The sequence below is a fragment of the Cyprinus carpio genome, chromosome B7 (genome assembly GCF_018340385.1).
Source record: "Cyprinus carpio isolate SPL01 chromosome B7, ASM1834038v1, whole genome shotgun sequence".
Lineage (NCBI taxonomy): Eukaryota > Metazoa > Chordata > Actinopteri > Cypriniformes > Cyprinidae > Cyprinus > Cyprinus carpio.
This window is the reverse complement of record NC_056603.1, coordinates 6,225,608-6,247,510: the sequence shown is the minus strand read 5'-3', so window position 1 is coordinate 6,247,510 and position 21,903 is coordinate 6,225,608. Positions and strand designations below refer to the sequence as shown.

The 21,903-nt window shown below is 36.1% G+C and overlaps 2 pseudogenes; one reads left to right on the top strand and one right to left on the bottom strand.

Moving 5' to 3' along the window:
* Positions 1 to 1,701: 1,701 nt before the first annotated feature.
* LOC109082988 lies at positions 1,702 to 7,995 on the top strand (annotated as a pseudogene).
* Positions 7,996 to 14,981: 6,986 nt separating this feature from the next.
* The window catches only part of LOC109058462, a 52,507-nt pseudogene continuing 45,585 nt past the window's right edge, over positions 14,982 to 21,903 (bottom strand).

The window sequence follows — 21,903 nt, the reverse complement described above, 5'->3', positions numbered from 1 at the left end:
TTAATGCTCAATGTGCAATCTAGTGTGACAGAGGTGGAAAGATACACATTGCCACAGTATATTCACATCAGCTGGCCTTTACAGGGTTGATTTTGTTAAAAAGCAATGGCACACGCTTCAAACACAGGTTAATGTTTCTTTATATGTGTATAAATATAGCAGTACAGTGGTGATATCACATTGTACTTTGAAATACCATGGCAATGAATGATTACACAGTTCTGCAAGGTACTACAATATACCACACTATATGTATGGTACATAATACATACAATGTATGTTTGGCTATTGCTACAAATATACCTGAGCTACTTATGACTTTTTTGTGTTCCAGGGTCACTATGTGCTTTCAGGCGATGTAGAAATCTCAATTCCAAAAACTTGAACCGTATTAATGGTTTTTTGGTCCAGGCAGGGTCACATATACTGTATTGTATAGAGCATTACAATAGTCTAAACTTGAGGTCATAATCCATGCGTTTATGACCTCAAGGTTAGATTATTGTAATGCTCTATTGGGTGGTTGTTCTGCACGCTTAGTAAACAAACTCCAGTTAGTCCAAAATGCAGCAGCTAGAGTTCTTACCAGAACCAGGAAGTATGACCATATTAGCCCGGTCCTGTCAACACTGCACTGGCACCCAATCAAACACTCGTATAGATTTTAAAATCTTGCTTATTACTTATAAAGCCCTGGATGGTTTAGCACCTCAGTATTTGAACGAGCTCTTGTTACATTATTATAGTCCTCCACGTCCGCTCCGTTTCTCAAAAACTCTGGCAATTTGATAATACCTAGAATATCAAAGTCAACTGCGGGCGGCAGATCCTTTTCCTATTTAGCACCTAAACTCTGGAATAACCTACCTAACATTGTTCGGGAGGCAGACACGGTTTTTTAATCTAGATTAAAAAACCATCTCTTTAACCTGACTTACACATAACATACTAATACACTTCTAATATCCAAATCCGTTAAAGGATTTTTAGGCTGCATTAATTAGGTAAACCGGAACCAATAACACCCGATGTACTTGCTGCATCGTTAGAAGAATGGCATCTGTGATAATATTAGTCTGTTTCTCTCTTATTCCGAGGTCACCGTAGCCACCAGATCCAGTCTGTATCCGTCAGAGGGTCACTACAGTCACCCGGATCCAGTATTTATCCAGCACAGATGGTGGACCAGCACCTCTACAGCCCTGAAAGACAGCGGAGACCAGGACTAGAGCCCCAGAGACAGATCCCCTGTAAAGACCTTGTCTCAGAAGACCACCAGGACAAGACCACAGGAAACAGATGATTCTTCTGCACAATCTGACTTTGCTGCAGCCTGGAATTGAACTGCTGGTTTCGTCTGGTCAGAGGAGAACTGGCCCCGACTGAGTCTGGTTTCTCCCAAGGTTTTTTCTCCATTCTGTCACCGATGGAGTTTTGGCTCCTTGCCGCTGTCGCCTCTGGCTTGCTTAGTTGGGGACACTTCATTTACAGCGATATCATTGACTTGATTGCAAATGATTGCACAGATACTATTTAAACTGAACTGAGCTGCATGATGACATCACTGAAATCAATCATGAACTGCCTTTAAATTTCATTTTGCATTATTGACACACTGTTTTCCTAATTAATGTTGTTCAGTTGCTTTGATGCAATCTTTTTTGTTTAAAGCGCTATATAAATAAAGGTGACTTGACTATTATACTGTCATTGCTGTACCTTCTTCACAAGAAAAAGATTTCACATTTACTGTATATGCAAAACCAGGTAACTAAGGAAATAAACCAAACTGGGTGACCAAGTGAGCTCAAATTCACAACCAATTACTGGAAAAACTGGGTCAGTTGAGTGAAAGGGGAAACAAAGACGGGGGAGGAATAGAAAGCAGCTTAGGCAGAGATGATAGGAGGGCTGTAAAGACCCAACATAACGCTTTACTCGATCCTGTCTGTTGTATTTCATCCACACTACATCATTTTGGGGTCCGTGAATCTCTCGAGATCATCAACTCGCAGTCAAGTAAGTCACAGTTTAAACCGAACCCAGATCCTCAGATGCGCGCGACGCGTCGACACTTCACGATTCAGCACGAGCGTCGACAGATAATACACAGCGCGGGGACAAACAGCGGGTGTAAGTTAGTTATTACGTTGTTAATCGCGCAAGTATCGCCGAATTCGTAACGTTAACTTAACCGTTTGGCGAAAGTCAACAAAGGGAAACGCGGCTGCTTTTGGCTATCAGGCTAGCGGCGTGTTTAGCGGTCACGCGACTGCTTTTTAAACATTCATGTGGAATATACGTAAGCTTTATGTATTATATTTCATTTCTAAATGTTGAATTGTAAGGGTTAAACCCGCTGAATGTGGAAAAATCTGCGTTTTATGCGTCTTCCGCAGCGGATGGTGACCCGTCATACGTTATTAGCCGTTGTTAGCAACACATTTTAACGTGTCAACTATGATTTGGGCATCAAAACTGTGTGAATCTCACGATCAAACAACATAGACCTTATCTTGGTTGGTTTATACCTTAATGTTTAGTAAATCTATCGCTTTGTTGCGCGTTGAAGCTTTTAAAATTACATCAGGCTAATACGTGCGGGTTACCATTTGTTTGAATGTAACGCCATATTAACAAACATTTATGTCCATTTTTAACTTGTTTTCTTTTATTTTTTTCATGAATGCAATAATGTTAAGATTGCAGATGGTTTGAATGTACAGTAATCGTCAAATATAGATTAAAATAGGTTAAGTGTCAAAAATTAACACTATTAATTTGACTTTTTAACCATTATATTATTATTTCCGCCTTACAAATATGAGTCATTTCTTATTTTTGCACGTCTTGTTATTCTTGTTGGATAAGATATGTGACTGTGACTCCTCCACACAGGGAGGAGGAGGAGTCACAGCTTCTGTGTGCTAAACTTGAGATAAAAGCCATTATGTCGTTCTGTCAAATCAAGTATATTTTCATTAATGTCCTCCTTCTGTTTTGTCTTTGCAGCGGTGCATCTGCAGGAAGGACCATGTGCACCAGTGGTTTTTGTTCTTTGTGCTTGCCGGCTTGCAGATAACCAGTGACCGTAACATGAGGACCGGTGGAGAATGATATCTGATCCTGAAGGTTGTTGCAGAAAGCCAGAGAAAATGAACAGGGCGAACGGATATGTGATCATTTATTTAGTGTCCGTGATTAGTTTCTGTGCGGCAGAGGCTTTGAACATCTCGGTGGCGGATGGAGACGGACGAGAGAACGAGACAGAGGCAGATGGAGATGGAGGCGGCTCGGTTCCCCTGGTGCTCACCAAAGTAAGCCAGATCATCGCCCGCGAGGGGAACTGTGCTTTAATTGACTGTAATATCACCGGCGACCCTTTTCCAAACATCCAGTGGTTCAACTCGCACGGACACCGGCTTGATTCTGAAAAAAGTGGTACGTTTACTGTAAAAAAACACCTTCAGACACCAATGCATTCTCATATATCACTGCACTCACACTTGGTCACTTTATACACTTATATGATTCTGTAGGTGTAATCCATTTATACTAATTTTTTTGTACCTTCTGCTCAACAAAGTTGCATTAATTTTATATAAAATACAGTAAAGCAGTAATATGAATATATATATGTATGTGTGTGTATAAACATGCTTAATGTTTTATTTATTTTGGGAATGGCCACAGTGGATGCTTTCCATTATTATTTATTACATGCACTCTTTTTGAGATTTGAGATGAATCCGTTATGCAACGATTTGATCTTTAAATCTGGTGGTGTAAAACGTGACTCAGTAATTCCCAGCTGGAGTGTTATAGAGTCCCTGATGATGAGTGACTTTTGGAGGATTACTGATGGTGCCGTGCAAGATTAGTTCATGAAAAATACTAACAACGCTTTTACTGAAGTGACATGGAAACATTCCTGCTATTCAGCTGAGCCTGGAAAGTGAATTGGATGGGGTGTGTTACTGTGTGAAGAAGTAGTGTGAACTAAAGACCATTCGACGGGTTTCATCTTGCACCGCATTTATGAAGAGAATGACACCACAGGCTTCAATTTATATCGAAGGAATATATCGCCCAGAAATGAAAATTAGCTGAAAATGTACTCGCCCTCAGATCATCCGAGATGTGAACGAGTTTGTTTGTTAATCAGAACAAATTTGGAGATATGTAGCATTACATCACTTGCTCATCAATGGATGCTCTGCAGTGAATGGGTGCCGTCAGAATAAGAGTCCAAACAGCTGATAAAACAATAATCCACACCACTCCAGTCCCTCAGTTAATGTCTTGTGAATAGAAAAGCTGTGTTTGTAAGAAACAAATACAATCCTTAAGGAGTTTTTGAATTCAAACCATTGTTTCTGGCTAAAATACTATATTCTGTAATCCATAAAAATGCTATATCATCTTAAAGTCATCTCGTCTGAATCGGGAGAGAAATATGCACAGATCTAGCACTGTTTACAAGTAAACAAAGTGAGTAATTTTAATGAAAGAGGACTTTTTATATGGACTTTTTCACTCAAGGATGTGTTATGGATTTGTATTTTAGCCGAAGATTTCGAAGTTATTACACCTTAATGATTTGTTTCTTATAAATACACAGCATTTTGCTTCAAAAGACCTTAAGTGATGCACTGGATTGCTTGTGGATTGTTGTGATGTTTTTATCAGCTGTTTGGACTCTCATTCTGACGGCACCCATTCACTGCAGAGCATACATTGCTGAGCAAGTGATGTAATGCTAGGAGAACTATTCTGCTAAACAAAATCCAAGGATGGTTTGACACAGTTGTTAGCTTTGACATCTACATTAAGTACATCTTAGTATTTGCAACCCATTTTACTGACATATTTCAGTGAAACAGGATATTTAAGAAAAGAAAAAAGTGTGAAGTTAGACTTCATCTTGTTGTGGAGGACTAACTACTTCCTTAAAGACTACCAGCACTCTTCAAAATAAGCAGCACTTTGGCCTAGATTACATCAGCTGAAGGAAAGCTATTTTGATTTATCATTGCATGTTGTTCATTTACAGTACGACCAAGATGTCACATTATCAAAGTCAATATAGTGCATTTTAATTTCATACTATTGACTTTGCACAGCTAATAGCCAGCAGTTAAAGATCAAATGATTTTATTTTACTTACAAAATGCATTGCTGAATTGTTTCATAAAGGTCCGATTAAAAGACCTCAGGTTGCTGCCAGTAACTAATGCGTTGGTGGACTGGGGCCAGAAATGGAGTTATTAATCAGCACTTTAAACACAGGCGACTTGTGCATTATGTATGTGCGTGCTTTAGACAAGGTGGACGGTTTAAGAGTTCCTGCACAAACAAGTGAGAAACTGACCTTTATGTAGATGCATGTCTGTGGGTTATGCAAATGCTGCATTGTTCACGGAACTATGTTTTGTACTTTCATATTGAGGAACTGGGTTTATAAAAAAAAGGTGTTTACGTGCACCAGTTATTTTTGACGCATTTGTTCTGGTATCTTGATTGTGATCTGGCGCGGACTAATGTGATTGGTTGTCTTTTATGAAACCGTTTATGAGAAATGGTTTTCAGCAGTTTTGCAGATGGGTTAATCGCTGGATGTAATCATTTGTCAGGTTACTGGCATGAGATCTAGATCTCAGATCTTAGAAGATAATATTAAGAAAAACTAGCTATCCACGAGCAGAACCCCAGGTTTCACTTGGAGTTATTTTAGTGTTTTATAGCTTTTGGCTGATCAAAAATTATGATTACAAAGGTTTTTGTATAGCCAGTCACAGATAGACACCTCTGTTTTCATTTGACTTTTCATTTTTTTTTGCTGTTTTTTTGCCGGAATTAATTCTTTCCCATAAATGACCCTAATTGCACATAAAACAAAACAAACAGTGGTTTGTAACTTATGTGTTTATCAAACCATCTCTAAATATATAATGGTGCATTCAAGTCCTCCTTGGGAAGTCATTACTGCTCTAAATTGAATCGTTATATTTTCTCAGGTTTAAGCACTTTTTTGACATGAAATTCTTATTTTTATTTTTATTTTTTTTATTACTGCTCTAAATTGAATCGTTATATTTTCTGTAATTATTGTGCAGTACTATGGTAATTTGTACATGCAGTTTAGACAGTTTTATTGTAAAATAAATGTTTTTTATTATTTTTTTTTTTAACAATTTTACCGTAAATACAGATGCTTTATCCATTGCTTTCACCAAGTTTTCTCACTGACACACCCCCAACTCGTAAAGTTGGGTAATTTACAATAAATTTACCACTCTTAATTAAACTTTGTGGTGACATTCATGTACATTTAACGCTTAAATACGATCTTGACTTGAATGCACCATAAGAATACAATTCTTGGCCAGAATATACTGAAATATGGAGTAGACTATGCCAAAAGTCAAAGGTTTTTATGAATCTTTAGTAACATAATTTTGTTGTAAAAGTCTTTGGATTTCACTCAATCTGTTTTTAATGAAAAAAAGGAAACTTTCAGACTTTAGTAAGTGATTTTTCTGTCTTTTTCTGCAGATGATAAATGGTGGATTCTGGACAATGGCGTCCTCAACATCACCAGCATCACGTTCGCAGACCGCGGCAAATACACGTGCGTGGCCTCCAACCCGCATGGCAAGGCCAACTGCACAGTGACGCTGCGCGTGGTCTTCACCAACGGAGATATGGGTGTGTACTACATGGTGGTGTGTCTGGTGACGTTTACCATCATCATGATTCTGAACATCACTCGCCTTTGCATGATGAGCAGCCATCTGAAGAAAACCGAGAAGGCCATCAATGAGTTCTTTCGCACGGAAGGCGCGGAGAAGCTCCAGAAGGCCTTCCACAAAGCAAATACCTAAAAACACATCATCAAAAACGCAAAAACTCGCAAAAGCTGTCAAACATCACAAAACCAAAGACCATGCACACCGCACGCTACATTGAGGAGTTAGCACGTAGCATACCGCTCCCGCCACTGATCATGAACTGCCGCACCTTCATGGAGGAGATCCTCGAAGTCGTCGGAGTAGAGGAAATGAGACACACTTTTGTCCGACAAGCACCTGAGAGTCACGGTGGGGAGGCTGCTGGCACTTCCGATGATGTTTTCACTATCTTGTGCGAAAGAGAGCGGGCGAGGGAGAGGGCGAGGGAGCGCAGCGATTCTCCCGCCATGGACTCGGACGACGCGTCGCTTCACGAGCAACCTCAACACATAGCCATTCAGGTTTCGGTTCATCCACCTTTAGCTGCAGCAGGATGCTGTAATGAGGAAGCTCCGCCTCTTTCCAAAATAGTCTCCTCTCCGTCCCCACTGGCTCAGCTGCCTCTGGAGGCGGAGTCTGAGGAAAACGAAAACAAGGTGGAGTCTGTACAAGGGGCTGGTGCTGCACAGAAAACCCAAGTCATTTATGAAAGCCATGTGTAATATCCTGAAGGAAGGATAATGACCTCGCTATGCATTTTCTTGGGGAACGAAAAGGTCAAGATTTGTTTTTCTTCTCAGAAATTGCTTTCTGTTAGTCATCTTAGGAAAGATGAAGAATAGATGCATTTGTGTTTGGGTGAATCTCGCAAAACTCATATTTCTGGGTCATATTTTACCTTAAAATTAATTGGGGGAAAAAAAAGAAATTGTATTTTGCTTAAAGAAAATAAAGCCCATTTTGCATAGTTTCTGCGCTGTGTTGTGATATTTTAATGAAATTAACCCTCCATTTTTAAAAGCTATTGTAATTCATAAAATATTCTCATTACTGTTCAATTTTTAAAAATATATTTTTTTAAGTTTTAAATGCTCAATATTCCTTCAGTTATACATCTTGGTTGTATTTGTGGTGACTGAATTTAATTTAGGTTGATTTTAGGGATGTAACAATTCACTAAATTCATGATTCGATTAAGTTCACGGTTTTTAATTATTATTATTATTTTTACAAAATGAGATTTAAGACAAATTATAAATTAAATATGTCATTTTATATTATTGGTTGGACAAAATGCTTCACGTTTCTTTGTGAAATTGAAATCTAACACTATAATAATATACTAATATAGCGCTTGTATATTATAGCTCTATTGTCCTCATTTGTAAGTCGCTTTGGATAAAAGCGTCTGCTAAATAACAAGATTTAAATATAATGTAAATGTAAATAACAAAACTAAATTGAAATTTTTAAACAAGCCCCAAATCAAATAAATATCTACATATAAACAAATTAAGGCTTTGTCTGTGCTCTTTCCATTTAAAATTAGAGACAACCACTGCATTTTAATCATGATCCAAACAAAGATGCTGCATACATGCAACATGAGAAGCTTTTAACGAAAAAACTTATAAAGTAAATTATCATTTCAAAATTTGAAGCAAAAACAGAATGATTTGACTTCAGTTTTGTGTAACTATACATAAAAATGACCTGAATGAAACAGAAACAGCAGGCACTTAAAGCGTTCCCTTGGTTTCCGCTGTAAACAAAGCAGTGCTGCACTTATGAACTTTAATATGCATTATACAGAGGCAAGATGAAAAGAAACCGAAAGACAGTAAAGACAGTAAGTTCCCCTCAGACATGCATTCATATAAACTCCTACACCTAACTGAATCGCAATTTGTTTAGCATCTCAACTGATTTGAATCATCACATATTTGAATCGATTTTCAACCGGCTCGCGGTTAATCGTTACATCCCTAATGTTAATTTAGATTAAAACCGAACCGAATAATTGTTAGTACTTTTATTTAATGTGTATTCATAATTATGTGTATTTACATACATTTGTTATTTTATTATTATTATTTTGCTTTACAGTAGTGTGATTTTGAAGGCAAAATTTGCCTAAAATGATCCCAAAAAATTATTAATAGTCCTAAAAATATATATATTTTTTCCCCTTAAATTTTGGGGTAAAATATAGCCTTGTCATTTCTTTGTGAGATTGACCTGTTTCAGTTATATTTCCCATGACAATGAAAACTCATGCTGAATGTATTTTGGGTGAAGTTCTCTATTTATTTAGAAAATCCAGGTTTGCCCAAGATATATTTTTATTTTTTTCATACTTTCCAGAAACCAGGGCTCTCGAGGGATACAAAGCTCACATCTTATGTCTTAATCATCAGACATAAAGTAGTTAGGACGGATGTAGTTACGGATTATAAATTTCAGGAATGAAAGAACGTACGACTGATTAATACATTTGGCTGAAAGTAAAACACCGTTTGAGGCTGAAGTGCATTTTTCATTCCATAGAAATTTGTTTTCGAAAATATTTCTGAAGTGATGTGCACAGTAATTTCTAAGATCTTGCTCCCTCTTATAATGCATGAAGAAAGCATGTCGATCTGTCTTCAATGCTGGACTCGGAGAGACCACACTTTTGTTTGCGTGATCTTGTCTCCTATGTGTTTGTGTTATTTATCATCTATGTCAGGTAAACACGGCATTGAGATTACGAGGCATTTTATTCAGTCGAGTTTCCACTGGAGTCTTTATACTGTTACTGTAATTAATGATAGTATTACTAGAAGTATAGTAAATATGACTTTTGATTTCAGATGCACAGCTAGGTTTCTTTCTTCCGAGTGTTTTTGTTTTATTTTAACCTGTCTTTTTGAGGATCCAACAGAGAGTTACGATAATAATGTTTAATCTCCTCTGATGTCCGAAACACTGGACATGCATAGTTTTGCTTCTTAAAAAGGCTCACCTTTTAGTTTCAGTTTAAATAAGTTAGAATAATTCAGTGTTGATATTGCTTTTTTTGGGCTCTAAGTCCAGAATTACCTAGCAGTCCGCTGTACTGCTGATAGCTAGCTAAACGGGTTAAGCACTAGTCATTACGAATGTTCCTGGTCAGGATTGTCAGAGGAAGCGATGGCCATGGTGCTCTTCAAACCGCTGTAGAAGTAGTGAAATAAAGCTGCTGTGTACCCATGATTCCCTGTTTGTCTTCATTGAGTCAGATATTTTGATAAGCCTTTCTATCATCAAAAAATCTTTGGAATTATATTGACTAAGCGGATTTTGAAGTTAGTGTTCAAAGAAGTTGTTTTTAGTTCACAATGCATGAAATGCTGTTGGATATTCAAGTGCTGAAATGCTTGAATAAAACAGCCTATCCAGATATTTGAAGTGCATTAGTAAGTACTGAGCTGAATGCATCATTGAACTCGGCCTTGATCGGGTTTGTGTGTGCAAGTGCTTACTGATTTGCATATGTGAATGACTATGTATGATTTTAAGTTATTGTTAATGCAAAATGAAAAGATAACAATTATTTACTTGCCCTCATGTTGCTCCAAGACAAGACTTTTTTTTTTAATGTGTATTTGTGTAATTTAGGTCAAATGTTTGATTAAATTTGCAGTTGTAACACTGCAGTCATACAGAATGGATTCACAGAAATTAAGGGAATAAAATATGATTAAAATGAAATTCAATGAATTAAATTTGAGCAGCAATAAAAAAAAAAAAAAAAAAAGCTAAGGCCCGGTTTCACAGACAGGGCTTAGACTAAACTAAGATTAGGCCATAGTTCAATTAGGACATGTAAGTAATTTTTATAAACATGCTTGGAAAAAAACATTACTGGTGTGCATCTTGAGACAAAACAAAGGCACTGATATATTTAAGATCAGTCAGAGCTAGTTTCTTTCAGTTGAAACAGCTCAGACTTACATTTTAATCTAGAGCTAGCCTTAAGCCTTATTTGTGAAATGGGGTAAAAGTATGTCATTTATAATTAGGTATGTATTATAGTGGGTCATTCTATGGAAACAGAATAGCCTTTACAGAAATATTACACTTGAAAACACTTTAGTTACATTTTATATATATATATATCACTGGTATTACATTAAACACATTTTATATATAATAGATATATAATATATATATATATATATATATATATATATATATATATATATATATATATATATATCACTGGTATTACATTAAACACATTTCATTTTAATTTTATCTCAAGAGTTAAAGGGATACTCCACCCCAAAAAAATGAAAATTTTGTCATTATTCACTTACCCCCATGTCGTTCCAAACCTGTAAAAGCTTCGTTCGTCTTTGGAACAGAATTTAAGATATTTTGGATGAAAACCGGGAGGCCTGTGAATGTCCCATAGACTGGCAAGTAAATAACAGTGTCAAGGTCCAGAAAAGGTATGAAAGTCATCGTCAGAATACTCCATCTGCCATCAGACATGCAATCTGGGTTATATAAAGCGACGGGAACACTTTTTGTAAGCAAAGAAAACAAAAATAACGACTTTATTCAACAATTCCTTTGTTAACAGTCTCCAGTCTAACAGTCTAACATCACCGTATGCTGTATATGCTCTTCTGTGTCATCCGTGCCACAAGGATGCACTGTTTTCTTTCAAATCAAAGCTAAATACATGTAGAAACAGTGCATCCTTTTTATGGGTTAGGAATGACATGGGGGTAAGTGATTAATAACAAAATTTTCATTTTGGGGTGGAGTATCCCTTTAAGATTTAAAGGATTGCATCATTACTTGTTTATAACTTTTTTTTTTCAAATATTTTCATTGTTATAACAAAAACATGGTTGCGCAAATGAACTGACATCATTCAATCACATTTTTAACAAACCTGATTAAAATAAATAAAATATAATGTCCTTCTTTGTTGCATTATCATTATTTTTCTGCAACTCTTACTACTACTGAAAAAAAAACGAGAAATAATATTCCATAAAAACCTCTAAAATTGCCAAAGAAGTAAGGTAACACCAGTGTAAAAAAAAAAAAACGGTACATGTACTCTTTAAATAAATGCACAAAAAATAAAAAATCATTAAGGTGTCATTTATATGTATTCATAAAGTCAAAAGGTATTCTAATAATGTGGTCTAAGTTTAAATGTATAAAAATAAATAAATTTTAAGACATTTTGCCATACCAAAAGTGGACGTTTCTGTAGAATGACGCATGAAAATATCAACCTTACGTTAACCTTTACGTAAAAATGCCGTTAATGTTTGCCCGCCACTGACTCCAGCAGCGCGTGCGCATAATCTGACCGGGATGGCGCGCATTTTTGAGGCGACACCGTTATATCAGGTAAATTTATGATTTTTATTAAAATAATATGCGTAATGACATTATATTGTTTCAATCGGGAGAACGAATGGAGAACTGCGTTCCAGATTTAATTAAATCGGCAAAGTACTGACTCAGGCTAATGGCAAAATCGTAGAAAACCGTTAGTGACATATCTAGGATTAACAACAGCTAATTACAGTCTCAGGATAATTACGAAACGATGTAGAAAATACATGAAAAAGAAATGTAGCAAAAGTTGTTCTTATATTGATGTATCTTGTTAGGTTTAGAGTTTTGATGTGACTCATAAGAAAAAAATTGAAGACGTTTTGAAGAGATTTTAAAAAATAACCTTTTAGATTGGAAATTGAGGAAAGAAATTAACACTTTACACAATTTGTTCAACCTTGAGAAAAACCACACACTTGCCTTTAGTATGGGAGAAGTGTCTATGTGCAACCAAATCAAACAGAAAAGACTAAAAAAAAAAAAAAAAAAAGTAACCCATTTGCTTTATAAAAAATAGGGCCTGTCTATGAGCAAATGCTAACACACGCTTTCTCCAGATATTATAGACCTTATCTGAATGTGATAAAGACTTAAGTAACCCATTTGCTTTATAAAAAATAGGGCCACCTTAAAACACATTGTGATGTTTATGGACTGGAAAAAACAAAACATTGCACAGTACCCCCATCCAGAGCATCCCCAGCTCCACCTGCACAAACACTGCGAGGATCCATTTACATGTTCAGAGAGCAAAACATTTGCAGATGAAAAGAGAGTGAAAGCTCTTCTGAAAACCCATTCAAATGAGAGGCCTTTAAATGTGAGATGTTTCCTCTGGGAACAGCCACAAACACGCACTGGAAAAAGTCCCTTTGAGCAGCCAGACGGTGATAAAACGATACTCACGTACTGCTTGAAACTTCACATCCAAACAGAGAAAAGTTGATTACTACAGAATCAGATAACATTTAAGATGAATACTGGGAAGATGTATTGTTTTGTGAAACAAGTCAAATGAAGTCCATTCAGATCTCAAATTTGGACTAAATACTGTAAAGCATCTTTTAAATTATTATTATTTACATTATAGCTTACAAATAATTGTGAATATGCATTAATAGTTAAAGAGCTTTCACTTAACTGGTGGCTTTTGGATTATGTAAATGAGCAATTTGCATTTCCTAGAAAACAGACACCAAATGCAAGTAAGGATGCGTAAACCATTTAGTGCTTAAAATTTAATTAATTAAAAGGCTTAAAATGGTGAACATTTACCATTCGATTTGACATCAAGTAGTTAAAGTCATGAAACTATTTGTTCATTCGTATGCAAGACAAGAACCAAGTAGAATGCAAGTAGAATTAAAAATGAGCTGATCTTAAAATTAAACAGCAGTCAAGCAGAAGAGAAACCAGTTTTAAATTGATTTTCTTCATCTCTCATCATACAAGGCTTCCCCACTTCTCAACCTTCGGGTAGCTCGTCTGACAGTATACAAATGTTGATGTGTGTGTGTGAATGTAGACAGTCTGTCCCCAGACAGGAAAGTCTGGCGCTGACGCTAATGACCTGTGCAACCACACTGAGAAACCATACGCTTGCTCCCAGTATGGTACAACCTCTCATTGCTGCACAAATTCATAAATCGCACATTTAGAGAAGATTGTGGGAATTTTGCTTTCAGCTCACATTACATCGTGTGAAATTTAAGTAGACATTATTGTCTTTAACTTTTTATTTCCAATCAGAAAACCTATACAGATTAGAGACCATATAGTTGCCCCAAACAAGGAAATTAAGTAGTGTAGTATTATTTTTTATACCAGGTCTACTAGTAATGTTTATCTATTGCTTTAATATAGGCATGTTTATGCTTTTAATATTAAGACACTACAGGTGAAAAGTCTTTTCATGCTATTTGGCTTTTTATAAGCACTTTATCAGTCTAGATTTCAATTATAATAATTTCTCCACCTCAGCAGAACTTACAAACTTAGTTTTATTCACATCTATATTCGGAAGGTTTTACAGAGGGGTTTGTTCATTTATTATTTGCCTGATTTCATACACATTTGAATTAAAAAAAAAAAAAAAAAATTCTAAGTACTTTCTGATTTATGAAATGACAAAATTAAAATATCTAAAATCCCCCCTGCACAGACATTTAACTTTAAATGCATCACAAATAATTAAATAAATAAATAAATAAATATATATTTTGTTCAGTATTTTCTTTTCTGGAAATGTATGCGATTTTAAATAATGCATCATTTGCATATTTAATAGCATTTTAGAAAACTTGCAATACAATATTTATTAATCTAATTTTTTTCCCCCTAAACTATTTTTAATGTTATCAGTCAACTGGGGAAATATGGTGATATCTATAATTTTTTTTCCCCTATTCACCTGTGGTGTCTTGCCTTAATATACTGCTAGAATGTTTACTACTAATAACAGCTGTAAAAATACAATTTTTTTTTTGTTCTCCTCCAAAAACACTTGAGTGCACATGCTCATTCAGAAATTTGAACGAGAACAACTTTTAAACATTACCTTTTAAGTGAAATAATTTCATCGCCACTGTCATCACCAAACTGACCCTTTCGAACAGGTTTCCAAACCTCTCCGTCTGCATCCGGACAAACTCTTTACTCATGTAAAAACATTACAGCAGCAAATTGAACTTCCTGTGATGTCATTTAATAAACATTGAAGCTGATAATTTCATACTCCCGGACTGGAATGCATGCGTTGTTTGCTCTGCCTGACCTGAGAGCAGCGTCTCAATACGCAGTTTCGAGGTCTAAGCTTACGGTCGTCATCATGGTTCACAGTCAGAGAAAGGACTACACAGGATCTACACTTCATTTAAAACAATTTAATCTTTACATTTTTTTTTTAATGTACAATCAAACCATCAATCATACATAAAATTCTCCATATTGTACAACTCTAGCACTAGTATAAATAAATTAAAAAATGAGATCAATATATAACAACATTTTGTTTTCACTAATTAACAGAGGAACATCAACTGCTAATGAGAACACAGAAGCCCCGTCACACACAGCTCATTTACTAGTTTTTGGGTACAATCAATCAACGGGGGGAGGTTGTAATGCCGGTCACATGGAAACAAAGCAAAAGGACAGAATTTTACCAATCACCTAAAAGACAACACTTTCGGCCTTGTTTTGGAAAAGAAATGACCATGCAAATATGTAATTCAAAATTAAATTTAAGAAAAAACAGATGTTAGTGCAGCTGGTAGGTTAGTATATGCAGTTTAACACACAGCAATGGTTACCACAAGTGTCAAATTTACACAAAACTGTGCCATGTATTCCTCAGAAAAAAAAAAAAAAAAAATTATAAAAAAACTGAAGGGGCCAACAGGAGCAATCATCAAATTTCATTATCGCTTTTTCAGTGCCAATACGAAACTGTGCAGTCGTGCCTGAATCTGAATCATCTGGCATCTCCAAAAACAGTTTAGTTGTAAGCCTGTATTTACATGTTTTTAGTGTCATAAAAAATGTCTGGGTCATATTTCAGCCTTATATTAAAATGAAAAAAATATTTAGCATAATAAAGCTTGGTTTTTGGACCAAGATTTTTATATGCATTTTGGCATGGTTTTCATGACAATTTGGCTTTATGGTTCAGTACTGGGACCAATATTTTTTCACATAAAAATAACAATTTGGGGGTAAAATATGCATAATTTGACATTTAAAATGCAATAATGAATTCATTAGACAAAATACATGTTTTATTTTGGGATGAAATATGACCTGGGCATTTCTTCTTGGGATTTATCCTTTATAGCCTGTTCTTGGATGCGGATAAACAATTTGAGATGTTTAATGTATGATTTCAAACATTTGATTATTCAGACGAGGATGAACAGCAGTAGACACTTATATCACGTGGGACGAAATGTGAGCATACAAGAGAATGGCAAATTTAAACTGCACTGGAACCAACATTCACCAGGTTGAACATCAATGCTTGTTTGCAAAGTAAAAAAAAAGTAGATCAAGTCACATTTTTTGATTTTCAAACTATTATGAGTTGCTTAGTAGATTTAAATATAATAGCCAAGATAGCAGCTGTAAAAGGAAAGCGTCTTGGTTTGTCATTCCTAGTAACGAAAAGCACAAAACTTCATAAAGTGTGGGCACCCAGAGACCTGCTAGACAGACTCGTTACCTACAATCCCACAGTGGTTTAGACTGGCCGTCGTAGTGTTGAGATTAAAGACGATTAATTAAGACGATGTACACCCTGTTCTCCTCCCAACATCATTTCGCTAGGTAGCACAAAACCCATGCTTGTATGCTTGATCTTTTCGCAGTGCTGAATACTTGATCTTCACGGATCGCTCGCAAAAATCACTTGCACGGTCAACGTATCCATTACATACAGGGCACTTTTCAACATTTCTTCGGCTTCACAGCATCAGATCCCGACTAGAATGTTGGGGCGTGTTCATACACGATCTCGTTCACCATCTTCCTTGTATCTCTCACACACACTACAAGTAAAGAAGGTTATAGAGTCCATTTCAGGATGTAGTAGGGCAGTGAGGGTCATTGCGGTCTGCGGCGAAGGTCCCTCCTCGCCTTGTTTCCAGCGGTTCATCTTGACCTTTCACCTTTTTAGAATGCATTTTCTCAGACAAGAGGCTAAGAGGTCAAACAAGCAGGTCATGTGAGGTGTCTTGAGTGTTTTTGCATGCGCGTGTGAGAGTTAGTTTAGCGTGTTAGCGTTTGGAGAATGTTCCTCCACTTGGGGCATCCAAGACTCAAGCTTCTCCCAAAACTCTTAAGTTTTTCAAGCAGCCAGGCTCTGCCTCGAAAGACTCATTTTGGAGTCTTGGGCATGTATCCAGAGGATGTGGCCAGGGTGGGGTCCCGTCTGGCGTAGTGTTTTTTGTTTTGTACTTGGGCGTTTTAGGGTACCGTAGGGGCGTGTGGTCAGAGGGATGAGTTGTCCAGTAAACGGACCTCCTCTTCACTCTCATCTTCCTCGTAGCGGGAAGAGGAGGATGCTAGTTGAACATTATGGACTCTGGGTCTTGGTTTGCCATCTGGGCCATATGACGGAGGATATCTTTTTTTGTAATAATACCAAGGAGGCGCCTAAAAAAAAGAGAGACAGAAAGAGGTAGAGAAATTTACTAGTGCATCTTTGACATGTTTGCAGAGCACTGACATCTTCTGTTGCCAAGTTTTGCAAGGAAGTCCCAATTAAATGCATTTTGCATAACTCTATTCTTGTTTTGACTCAGAATCAAATCTTTGCTCCAATTTTGATTGAATACTTATATATATAATTCCATACTTCAGTCTTGGCAACAGACAGCTGACAGTCTCTGGTTTGAAGAAGGGCAGAGAGTGTGGAAGATTCTGCTGTGTTACTCAGTGCAGGAAACGCTACATTATTTCTATGAGCCGGCAGCACCTACACAGTGAGAAGCAAGTGTTTTGCGAAACAGAAGTGAAAGAGTGAGTGAACGCCTCCATCTCATCCACACACTCTGGCCTTAGAGAATGAGAAAGTGAAGTTATTTTCCCAACACAAATTCAAGAGCATATTTTATAGGTTGTACTGTATAGACGTTGTGCATTTCGTTTGTTTACAGTGTTGGGGAATGTTACTTGAAAAAGTGCTAGTGCATTACTTCTTTAAAAAAAGTGCAATGGCCATTATCTTACTCCACTCCCAAAAATAGAGCCATTAAAAAAAAATATATATATATATATCAGATCACTCATTTGCAGCAAAGACAATGTCTTGCCCTGCATTACAGTAGTTGCGACACTCCTACAAAAGCATTCCTTAAAAAAAACAAAAAAAAAATCTTTAAATCACAGTCTTATTTTTCCCCCACTTTTGTGCGTTAATTACTTGTACAAAAGTAACTTGGCCATTAAAGTGTTAATTTGATAATTTGTGTAACTAGCAGCATGTTACATTAATAAAAGTGTGATTTTGTAAGTGTTACTTGTAACGTTTTACCTGTAGTAGTATTTTTCTAAGTGAATAAGGTGTCTGTACCTAAATGCTAATTTTTCATCGATAAACTTTCAAAATATAGCTAGGTGTTCAACAAAAATGTCATGTGCAATGTACAGACATTACTGCCAAAGAGTAGGTGCTACATTATGGCAAAAGGTATTTATATAAAAAAAAAATATATTAAATCAGTTACAAGAAGTTACAGCACACTGTAAATTATTTGTGCATGTATAAAAGCAACGTGTGCATTTTAGTGTGAATTCAAAATAGTAATGCAAAAATTTTCATAACTAGCAGCAGGATGCTTCTACAACAACCACATTATGTGCATTACAGTAGGTGTTACTTTATTTTAAAAAAGCAACTAGTTACACTACATCATATCTTTCTCCTACTATTGTATGTTAATTGGTTAAGTGAATAAAAGTACAATTTTGGATTCACACTATAATGCACAAGCTAATGCAATACTTTGCATAACTAGTGGCATTACTTCTAAATTAATGTGATTATGTGACGCGTTGTTTGTAACACTTTACCCGAATCACTGTTTTTCTAAATGGAAAGTGTCTGAACCCAAAAACTAATTTCCTTTCACAAAATGTTAAAATATACTAGGTGTTTAACAGACAAGTGTTATGTGTAATGAACCGGCATTACTGTATTAAAGTAGCGTTAGAATATACTTAAAGTATTAAATTTTTTTTATTTTTTTTTATTTGATCGATTACACCACATTTTTACTTTTACTTTGTTCTTTTATATTTGTGCACAAGTGCAAAAAAAGTTACTTTATTATAGCATTATAGAGTGTATTCAAAAATAACGCAGTACTTTACGTGACGAGCAGCACGTTACTTTTAAAACAATGTGATTACGTAACGCTTTACCCCAAACACTTTTTTCTAGACACAGTATCTCTACCCAAACACTAATTTCTCTTGATGAAATTTTGAATTAAAGTGCAGGTTAACTTTTAAGATGCTCTTGATTTTGCTTTTGATTTAAAGGGGATTTAAGCTTGATGACAGTTCGTATCACAGAAAAAAAAAGGTGTGACAATTTTGAGCTGGGATTGCAAGAGTCCATCCAAATCAGAGGCATTAAACGCTCGTGAAATGATTGTCAAACCTTTGTGAAATGTTCGTGAAATGCCTGCAAGATGTTTGCGACAGGAAGAAAGTGAAAAGGTTGAACGTCAGACAACTGAAAGAGGACAAGGTGTGGGACTTAAGGAACTGCTGAATACATACTACAAGAGCTAGGATTCTAGAGTCACACCAAATCCACACGCATCCTAATAACAGCTACTATGACTACAGAGATGGTGGTGAATGAGAAAATAGTCCGCTACACATGACAGTTACTCGCCAATCGTTTAAGGGCGGAGCTGCGCGAGGGGTCAGATGTCATCGATCTGTAGCCCAGCGGACGCAGACCAGGCGCCCCAGAGAGGAATTTAGCAGTAAACAAAAGGGGAAAAAAACAAAGAAATCAAATTCAGATGAAGGACATCACGGCATGTGTATTAAATGTGCTTTGTGACTACACGTGCACAACTGAAAGGGAGGGGCTACATAAAGGTGCACTTCATAGACAGCACGGCTAATGTGACACTAGACTACCCTGCAGGGATGGCCGAGGACAGGAGCAACGATCTGAGTGAAAGCAAATCTTACAAGAAACGTGATGTCTGCAGAGGAATAAAGTCCGGAAAGCAGGGTCCAAAATGCTTTTAACTTCATAGTATTTAGTCTTATTCTAGCTTCACTAATGTCAGTGTTGTTTATAAACGATGACATCAAAATGAACTTTCTCAAAGGAACAGTTCACCCAAAACTGAAAATTTGCTGAAAATTTCTAAGATGTAGATCAAGTTGTTTCTTCATCAGAAAGGATATGGTGAAATTTAGCATTACGGCACCTGCTCACCAAATGGATGCTCTGCAGTGAATGGGTGCCGTCAGAATGAGAGTCCAAACAGCTGATAAAAACATCACAAGTAATCCACACCACTCCAGTCCATCAGTTAACGTCTTGTGAAGTGAAAAGCTGTGTTTGTAAAGAAACATTAAGATATTTAGAATTTTAATTAAACCATTGCTTCCAGCTAAAATACGCAAGTCTATAATCCATAGTAACACTTTCTCCAGTTAAAAAAATTTGTCTCGTCTGAATCAGGAGAATGTACACAGAATATACACAGATCAAGCATCATTTACAAACAAACACAGTCCAAAACTGTTCTAAACAAATATGTGGATTTTGATGTGAGGAGACAACAGGGATGGAGTTTTTCCACTGGAGAAACAATATTATGGATTACGGACATGCATTTTAGCCAGAAGCAAGGGTTTGAAGCTAAAACACCTTAATGATGGATTTGTTTCCTACAAACATGTATCTTTTTGCTTCACAAGACATTAACTGATGGACTGGATTACTTGTGGATTATTGTGATGTTTTTATCAGCTGTTTGGACTCTCATTCTGATGGCACCCATTCACTGCAGAGCATCCATTGCTGAGCAAGAGATATTATGCTACATTTCTCAAAATCTGTTCTGATAAAACAAGCATCTTGGATGGCCTGAGGGTGAATACATTTTCATCAAATTTTAATTCTTGAGTGAAATACTCCTTTAATATGCACTACTGGCCACAAATTGGTGCACGTTATTTAGTGTTTGGACCCCACATACAGGACAGTTCCACCACCTCGAAAAACTGCTGTATGAGTTTTGTCACAAATTTTTTTTGCATTTAATTTCAAAAGATCAATTTCAGAGACAGGTGGTATAAAAACTCTTGCAGACATCAGTGAATAGAAATTAGAATAAATGTATCCAATTCACTTAAATGCTACAACATGTATATTTTATTTATCCTTTAGCTGAAATGGCGACTTTGGTATTTTAGGGCAACCATCATCCAGAACGTTCTTTTTTTTTTTTTTCACTCAAGTTTCATGCGTCCCTCCTAAGAGGCGGAGTCTAACAGACAGAGTGGGAGGGGCTAATCACCAAGGGCTCCACGTGCTGCTTGAGCTCTTCCAGATGTTCTAAAATATTCTTCTTTGTGATGATGCCCAATAAAATCCTGCAACACACACCGTGACGACCATCACTTAGCAACAAAAAATACACCGACAACTCAAGTACAAATAGAAATCAAAACAACATAAAAGTAACAAGACAACAGAAGCAATATGAACAGAAATTTACTGAGATCATCAAAATAATCAGGTGTTGAGCTGCAATTAAACAAATGAACTGAACAGAATCAAATTTTAAATATCAGCCCCCACTGTGTGTGTGTGAAACAGAAATGATTCTATGATTAAATCTGGAGAGTGACTTTACCGTACAGGAATAAAACTACTCAATCACTTCTGCAGTCACATTATTAGTTTTTCTCTGGAGAAGATAGTGTTATCTGTAACTCAGAATAAGGTCTAGGCTCACTCACGGTCTCTTTTTGCAAACCAAAGTCCAAAGTTTAATTAAATTAAAATGTGTGTTTGAATAAATATGTCATGAAAACAAGTTTTTATTACAACCACCATTTAAATGTTCAAATTGGAGTAGAAAAATAATTATATCATTAAAAAGTTTATTTGAATTTAAATGCTTATATGCAACCTTGTTTTTTATTAAAGTGTTGATCATTAAATAAATTTAATCAATTAATTAATTGCATGTTAAATAAACTTTAATTTCATTTTCTAAGGACTGGATAATTAATGGCTGTTAAATTC